Raw genomic sequence first — 9,376 nt, forward strand, 5'->3', positions numbered from 1 at the left:
AAATGTAAATTAAAAGTGCACTTAGCCTCATGTTGAAATTTTTTAGATAATCTCTATCAAAATATGTAAATCTCACCATTGAAAAGTTCACTCTTGAGAGCCATAGTTTATTTTTTATATGCACTTTCACTATCAGAAGTAAAATCAGTAGTGATTAAGTTCAGATTAATATGACATTCCCTACACTCAACTAAACTATCTAAGGAACATCATAAGTATCATCCGTATCATCTTATGAAGCGCGGAAAATTTACCGAATTTCATTTTCATTGAGTCTCATTTATATGATAATTACTGGCCTGTTAAGAAATTCATTTTTATATCTTATGATGTTCATAAAAGTTATTTATAGAAAAATTAAAACATAAGACTTGTCTTATGATTTTCATCATTACTCTTGATGTGAAAAACTCATAAGACAAATCTTATGAAATGAGAAGTCAACATGGTGGAATATGTTGGACGCAGTTCTCATCGTAGATTTATTTCTATATACAAGTTGATCACAAACGTGAGTAAATGTTTTCTATCGTTAATGGTTTCTCTCTGCTGTTATATATATAAAAACCAACTTAATTCACCGAGTGGTGATACCAAGAGCCAAATAGAACAAACTCGCTGGTTTCCCCAGCAGTGTTCTATTCATGTTTTTCAAATTTTCAATTAAATGAAATCATCATGTTGGCGCCAAAAAAGGCGCCGTAATTGCAAAGTGGATTGATCCGTAGATAAAATGACGCATTCATACACCAAAACAATTGGAAAATGTTTGAATCTCGTGATTCAATCGTGGTTCAAATCTGCAGAAAATAGAACGGAGCGTTATACCAGTTTTATTTTTTTGACATTTGACTGGTATAAAAAATGAATCTAGAACAGCTGCTGGGAAAATGAATGTTTCAGATTCATATTCAAACTGACAGCCCCGAACGATTTGAATCACTGCTGATTTTACCCTAAGGGTGTAAGCAGTATGACAATATTTCTATCGCAGAACAATTTGTATGACTGCCGACTTATACTTACACACACAGAGAAAAAAATAATTGTGTTTCTGAAAATATCATACTGTTATTTTGAAAATATAGCAATTTTTGTTAATTTGAATAATGAAACACTTAACGTGAGAGAAAAACTTTCAATTTAAGGAATGATTTCTTAATAACAAATTGTAATTTCAACAGTTGAAATTTTTCTTTTGAGAGATCGAAAGATTTCAAACGAGCTTGATAATTTCTGAAAATTTGGCAGCGCTGTCTATAAAAATATCTGGCAACTGACCTCACTCGAGGATTTACTGTCATTAAATTTTTTGTTTTGCTGACGGCGAAAAAATAGAGCTACTGAAAAAACGGGGAAAACTGAGGAAATTGAAGCACATTAAAGGTAAGAATGGAATTTAATGTACCTAACTAGAATCCGAAGTCAATTTCGTGTTATATATTTGCAGATGCTTATCGAAACTAATCACGGAGCTCGGATTATATCTAATCGGATGCATGGGGAATGAATCTATTGCATGGCCACCAACAAAATCGTTCGGCAGCAGGTAGCAAAATATATTTGTTAATAATAGTCAAAATATTAATCATCCGTCTCATCCTCACCAGGCCAGATCAGAATTAAGGCACCCCTCTGCCACGTACATTCATCTCGTATTGAATGACATTTGAGGATTGATAGCTGTCGGACGAACTCGTCTTTGCAGCAAACTTGTGGAAGTTTCGGCTAATCCCAGAGCACCATCAATCAAAGTATTCAACGCTTTCGACTGAGGCAGACCTGTTTCTTTTATAATATGCGTGAATAATGAACACAAAACAGAATCATTACTTTGAAATACATGTAATGTTTTATTTTGACATACTCCACTTATATCAAATATAGTATATTAACAATATAGTCCACTTCGTAAATCCCCATATATTAGGCAAGAGACAGCACATTCACACCATCTTGCGCCACAAAAGGTAACTAACGCCTGAAAATGATAGCCAAGGGGTGCGCTAATTGCAAAAATTACACTAATTTTACAATTTTTGAAAATTTGAATTACATTTTTCAAAATTATATTTTTAAACTCAGATGTCAAAATGGGGTCATGGGATGATTTCTAGCATACTATTTCGACATGTTATACTGCATATTGAATTATACGTTTAAACACCCCTCGGAATGTTTCTTCACTACATTGCTTGCCTTTTGTGACACCGCGGCGCTACTTCGTTGTCTCTTCAAATCAGCCAGAGTGGACTATATTGGTAATAGAGTATATTTGCTTAAATTGAAAGCGCACCTTTTGTTATTTCGAAAGAATCACTAGTTAATTCAAATGTAAAATACACATTTAGCTTTGAGAAGATAATGTTACTTTGAAAAGTCGGCAATGGGGTTGTTTAGGGGTATATATGTTTTTACATATTCTGAATCTGCATAAAAAACTGAGCCTAACCCCAATTTTTCAGAATTTTTGGAGCCCCGGAACTATTTTTAATTTGCATTTTAAATTTATATGGGACTAAAAATGTGTTCTTATGCTGCATGGGCCAACTGTCATTCTATGAATGCTAATGTCATTCTATCGATTAAAATGGTTTATTGTTTGCTGTATAAAAACGTAAATAAAGGGTTTACAAACAAAATAAAAATATGTTGAAGATCAGCAAAGCATGCTCTTTATGTTAAACTATAAAAAAACCTCATATTTTTCTTTGCTAAACAACCCAATTGTAGATTTAACAGTCTTATACTTTCTACTGAAAATCACTAACTGATTTTCTTAATTTTACCAACGTTTCTCTTAATTTTACCAACGATTTTTTTTGTGTGCAGGAAGAAAAACCATTAATAAAATTAAAAAAAAACATTAGTTAAAATAAAAAGTTGCGTTGGTTCTTTTTCGTAGAAAGTTGCGTAAAATAAAAGTACAGCAACTTTTGCATCAATGATGTTTCAAAAGTGGCATGCCACTCTGTAATTAAAAGTTTGAACTTTCAAAACTAAATTGTAGAACTGTCAGCTAGAAAAGGTAAAACCCTGGGTTAAATTATGAAAATGGTGGTATTTTTTCATTTAGAAATTGAATTTCATTTTGCCTCTATAGAATCTCCCAAGCCACAACAATTTGTTTTCTTTTCAAAGATGATTAAATCGTAATTGCCTTTGTTGGCCGCTGGAGGAGACTTCGGTCGAGGCGGGCATCTCTCTGCTCTTTTTCTGCTTTTATCTAGAGAAAAATACACCAAAAAGCCCTGTACAATATGATAACCTAGCCTAATCGTATTCTGATAGTTTGAATAAATGCAAGGCATCTTACATTTATGACGAGCACCCATGCCAACAGGAATCAGGACAGTATAGTCGACAAAATGCCCTGCCTTTCCTTTTTCGTCCATGCATTCTTCTTATTGGCATTACATCCCCACACTGGGACAGAGCCGCCTCGCAGCTTAGTGTTCATTAAGCACTTTCACAGTTATTAACTGCGAGGTTTCTAAGCCATGTTACCATTTTTGCATTTGTATATCATGAGGCTAACACGATGATACTTTTATGCCCAGGGAAGTCGAGGCAATTTCCAATCCGAAAATTGTCTAGACCGGCACCGGGAATCGAACCCAGCCACCCTCAGCATGGTCTTGCTTTGTAGCCGCACGTCTTACCGCACGGCTAAGGAGGGCCCATGCATTGCCGTATAGATTTTACTGAAACGCGCAAGAAAACGTATTTACAAAGTTATTGACGGACTTCATATCTAGACCAACATTTGAAAAGGGCGTAACAGCCAAAATTTATTCTTTCTGATACTTCGTCTACATATATAGCCATATACATATGTGGACAAAGAATCAGAAGGAATAAATTTTGGCTGTTACGCCCTTTTGAAATGTTGGTCTAGATATGTGACCAGACCATTATTCAAATTGGGGGACTTCGTGGCCGTGCGGTTGGCGACGTCAATAGATTAGACGCATGTGCTATGGAGTGTGGGTTCGATTGTCGCCCCAGTAAGTAGAATTTTTTTCCACTGGGTGTTATGTGTCCTGTCCGTTGTCTCATGCTTAGGTGTAAGTGTTCAGTCTGTACGACCTCTGGTCGAAGACGGTGTTCCAGTCTTTTTTAATCTAGCCATATAACATGGTTAGTTTTGTACGTTGTACGTTTTGTACGTACATTGTACGTTATCGGCGAAAAGAGACCCCTATAAAATGTGATCCTAAATATGCAAACTACAATATACCTTTTTTATTATGGCAAGCCATCAGCAGTTATATTAATAGTCCTGAATACTTACAAAAAATAAATATTTTATGAAGTTCGTTGCTCATGAAAGGATGCAATTTGTTGTCACCATAGAATAATCAGAGAAATTTAATCTCTTCTCCTTAATTCAAGAATCATTGTATCATCAAATTTGGATTTGGTTGAGAAATACCACACTTGTTTCTACGCTGCAAAGAAAAAGCTTCAGATCTAACAGAAATCTCCATATTTCTAAAAAAAATCGGAAAGCAATTAGATTAAGATTTGAAGAAAACCTAAATTGCAAAACTTCCTTAGCTCCAAAAATGTTCTAATTCATAAAAGTTAGTGGAAAGTTTCGTGACATTAATGTTAATTATTGAGCAAACCTGTTGAAGATATTTTAAAGTAATAGATGCGGATAATCCTCAAATCATCTTTATAAATATCGCAAACAGTAATATCGCGAGTTACACAAACGATAATTATTGAAGCTCTGATCCTGTCTTTATTTTAGTTATGTGGACTGGACTATGGATTTGATGCTGAATGTTATCATAACAGATAAGACAAAGCTAATACTAATGACACACTGGTGGTATTCGTACCATGGTACAAGTTGTACCACTAGTGTGTCACCTTGTACCATGCTGGTACAACGTGGAAAACCATGGTACAATATGTACTAGGGTATATAACCGTGGTACTTGTACCATCAGTGTGTCTTTAGTATAAGGTATATGCGACACACCGGAGATTCAGCTATTCAGATATTAAGTTGCCTGGGAATTAAATGTCTGAGAAAGATTACTATATTGGCTGTGCTTTTGTTTGGCGGGTTGAAAATCGGTAGTTCTCGGTAGGAATTTTGAAAAATCTGTAGTTTTTAATATTTTTTCGTCTGTGAATCGGTAGGTGAGTGGTAGGACTACCGAGAAATCGGTAGGTCTGGCCACCCTGTTCCTTAGAGCACCTCCACGGGAGTCCTCATCGCTATTCTTATTATAGCACTCCTTCTCGAGTGCTATTTTAGGATAGCGCCCCATCTTCCCACCGGTGGTTTCTGTTTTAGGTATAGCGACTTCGTAAACAAACAGAGTTCTCACCGGGCGTTGCTAAAAGTAGTCATTTTCTTCTTTAATGGCTCTACTTAGTACTCTATAAGCATTTTCTCAGTTATCAATTGAACGCTTTTCTGTGCCCGTCATTGCATGAGTATGTATTTTGTGTAACAACTATGCTTGAGGAGCCCATTTGATAACAACAGAATCGAAAATCCGGAGGGCAATTCTACGCTTTGCTCGTAAGGCTAGCTGGAGACCCGTCATCAAACTTTTTTCATTTTTTTTCAACATTATTCTTTCTGGACTTCCTTCCTCCTGGAAATTTATTTCGGGGATTTGTACTACTTGCAGTCAAGGAAATTTCTTCTGTTATTCCCGCCAGTTTCCTACAGGAATCTCTTGACTTGACAAAATCCTGCAGGAATGCTTTCCACATTTTTTTCTCTATGAAGAAAGAATCCAAAGAATTTTCTTGGGAAAGCTTACCAAGTTTTCAAATGAAATCACAAAAGAAATTATAGGGCAGTTCCAATAAAAAAATCCCGATAGATTCTGGAAGAAATCTTAAAACTATTCTGGGACAACTGCTAAAAATTCTTTAAAAAAAACTTAAAGATTGCTTGGGAACTCCCGGAGAAATCTTCCAGGGATCCTATGATGAATTTCCAAAGCAAATCATATTCAAATGAATGACAGAAAAGAGAAACTTGCGGGAGATTTTCTGGCGGAACAACTTGAAGAAAATACTGAACAACCACTCAAGCAACCTTCTGAGGGATTCCTGGAAGCACCTGGAAGACCTCCTCCTTGGAACAACTTGCTAAAGAAAAACAGTAAAATTTTCTTTAGCGAAAATCCATGAAAATTTCGGACTCTAGCGGGCGTCCGTGCGCATCGCTCCTCATCATACCTGATCCACTAGTATAATTACTTCTTCGCGGAGTTGAATTGGGGCGCTAGATAAAAAAAAAATGAATATTTCCCTTGCTATTTTATTTACGCCGGAATTGTTCTGCAAAAGAAAAACAGATTTTCTGCAATTTTTTTTATCTATACCAAAGTGACGTTTCACGAAATAGCAACTCTGTATGGAAATTTAGCAACCCAGTATGGGGCGCTAAATTTGGAAACTCACGGCTAATTTTGAGTTGCGTTCTTATTTTACATTCCCGTTTAGATACCGCCGGTGTAGAAAAGGGTCTCTATATAGGGCCCGGAAGTAGCGATAGGGACCCAGATGGGGACTCCCGTGGAGGTGCTCTTATAAGGTATATATAACTTCTAGATTGCTTTGAGAATAGGTCGTATGTGCAAACGAGAGATTCTCTTTGGTCACGCTCTCTTTCGCTAATATATCGGCTAGTTTTGCATGTTTTGCTACATTTCCACTTCAGCATGATAAACAAAGCTATTGTCTTTGGATATCTAACAAGAAATTCGAAGTAAACTTTTGTATAGTTTCGTAATAATCGAAAGAGAATAGATCCAAAGAGAGTCTCTCTTTGCACATACGACCTATTTTAAAAGCACTCTAGACTTATAAGTTCTCCCTCACGCTCATTTGAATCTACTCAAAAGTGAGTCAAAGTGACTCACTTTAGCATTTTGATGGAAATGTCAAAAAGTGAGTAACATTAAATTTATCAAGTGAGTCAATTTTCACTCACTTTTCAGAGTTTGAAGGTTTACTCACTTTTGCGTAATTCTAGATTGCTTTGAGAATAGGTCGTATGTGCAAACGAGAGATTCTCTTTGGTCACGCTCTCTTTCGCTAATATATCGGCTAGTTTTGCATGTTTTGCTACATTTCCACTTCAGCATGATAAACAAAGCTATTGTCTTTGGATATCTAACAAGAAATTCGAAGTAAACTTTTGTATAGTTTCGTAATAATCGAAAGAGAATAGATCCAAAGAGAGTCTCTCTTTTGCACATACGACCTATTTTCAAAGCACTCTAGAATTGTTTTCAAACCGTCAAACAGTTTGAAAATTTTCCATTAAAAGAATTTCATATTTTTATAAAGTTTTCGAGTTTTGTTGTAAATTTGATGTGGTGATCAGAGCGTGGTGATGGTGATCTGGCTAGGCATGCTCCGCAAGGATTCTTGTAGAAACTGGTAGTTCCGCAGCTCGATCGATCTGGAGTTGTTTTGTTGATTTTTCGACGACGGAGGATTCAAGATTATTTCTCCGATTATGGCCTTGATGGCGCCCAGGAACTTGACCTTTGCCCAAGCGGCCCGCGATGCCATGAATATATGCCCTAAATGTACCGGATCATGATGCAAACCGACACCCGGACCGCCAGGGTCAGTATTACAACGGAACCGCAATGGAGACTATCTTCCGGACCGTGATTGTATATTAAAGATATTCAATGTGGAGTGTGCCTGAAGAAGACAGATAGTTATGCGGAAGCGGGTATCCGTCCTATAGTGCCGGTCGGCGTTGAGGATAGACAGGTGGATCCAAAAAAGGATCTCTTCATTTCAAGTAAGTTGCTAAAAACTAGGCTCGTTACGTGCTATTTTCCAACTGTGGTCACGCATGTTGATAAAAGCATCCGACAAAATTAGTGTTGTACACGGAGAAACACGTTTACTCATTAATGGGTACTTTTTCTTTGCTATCTCTGTCTCTCTGCTGAAAAATTTACCCATTTTGGGAGAATAAGTGGATCTACTCATTTAAATGAGTAAATCCACTTATTCTTCCAAAATGGGTGAATTTTTCAGCAGAGAGAAAGAGATAGCAGAGAAAAAGTACCCATTAATGAGTAAACGATTTTTACCGGGTATTGCAGAGTCTATTATATCGAGTTGCGCAAAGAGGATCTTCTTACTCTTATTCTGAATGATGCTCTTGTTGTTATGTTGAAAACTTTCATTTTTGTTCAACCCTTCAAGTGACTTCACGGGAGTGATCACTTCTCGCTTAACTTTTCAAAAGGACCTAAGTAACATTTTTTTCATGAATTAATTTGAGTACTGCAATCAAAAGCTTTCATGTTTTTATGTTGATTGCGCTATTCAAATTAAATCATGAAAAAAATGTTACTTAGGTCCTTTTGAAAAGTTAAGCGCGACTTCTAAAGCTTTTTAATTCGATAACCAAAGTCACCTACAGAGTGCAAACACGTGAGTTTCTTGTTGCAACTTTATTGGGGGGTGTATTGAAGTTTTTTAAAGCTGTTTCTAGAACAAATCTAATACATTTCAATTCATGAGTTTTAATTCGCCATAATAATCATCAGGCGATAACAATACTTCCGCCTTACCAACAATCATTTGTTTACTTTGCTCGATAGGTAGACGGTTTGACAGTTCAATAGGTAGATTTGGCTTCACTCTTTGCGTAACTCTATATATAATAGACTCTGTTGTATTGTTGTTTTCCTCTGTAAGATTAGTTTATCAACGTGTTAGATGGATAAAGGAACAAAAATGCGTTTTCCCCATTGCATTGTAATGCGTTATGAAATTATTCATGTTTTAAATTTATATTCACAGCGTATAAAAGTGTCGCGACACGGTTCCGATGTGCACGCCATTTTCCTCTCACAAGCGGTCCTCTAGGGCAGGATACGGGTGCAGGGCGTCTACGAAAAGCAAACCATCCATGTGGTCTCGGACACTGACACATCGTAGCACACCCGCATCAGTCTCCGTGGCTAGGGTCTTACGACGATTACGTTCAGTTGGAAATCCAAGTCCAGACCAGATCAAACTGAACAAGCAGTAAATTCTGATGCAGGTAAGAATGTTTGGTTCTGCTAGATGTTTTAATTGTGTTATTATTTATCCTCTACTCTTATATCTAGGCATACGCAGAATTGGAAGAAGATACCCCCGGCCAAAGCATGGGCGCCACTTTCGCGATTGATGGTTAATCCTCCTCTGGATCAGGCTCGTCTAGTTCTTCGTCAAATAACCTTAGAAGAAACCTTTCGACGACACTGGCCACTGGAAATTGATATGCTTTTACCGGCTTTCACAATGATGTGTTAGACTGATCTAGGAACTAGAAACAGAGATGTACTGTATTTTAAGTCAAATAATAATTTATTGA

General features: G+C 36.7%; 1 long non-coding RNA gene across 1 annotated transcript; it reads left to right on the top strand.

Annotated features, from left to right (window-relative positions):
- Positions 1-1,280: 1,280 nt before the first annotated feature.
- LOC134203382 (uncharacterized) lies at positions 1,281-1,875 on the top strand. Its single transcript, XR_009977593.1, has 3 exons — positions 1,281-1,386; positions 1,451-1,549; positions 1,611-1,875. It is a non-coding gene; the product is annotated as an uncharacterized LOC134203382 (long non-coding RNA).
- The last annotated feature ends 7,501 nt before the right edge of the window (positions 1,876-9,376 follow it).

The sequence above is a fragment of the Armigeres subalbatus genome, chromosome 1 (genome assembly GCF_024139115.2).
Source record: "Armigeres subalbatus isolate Guangzhou_Male chromosome 1, GZ_Asu_2, whole genome shotgun sequence".
Lineage (NCBI taxonomy): Eukaryota > Metazoa > Arthropoda > Insecta > Diptera > Culicidae > Armigeres > Armigeres subalbatus.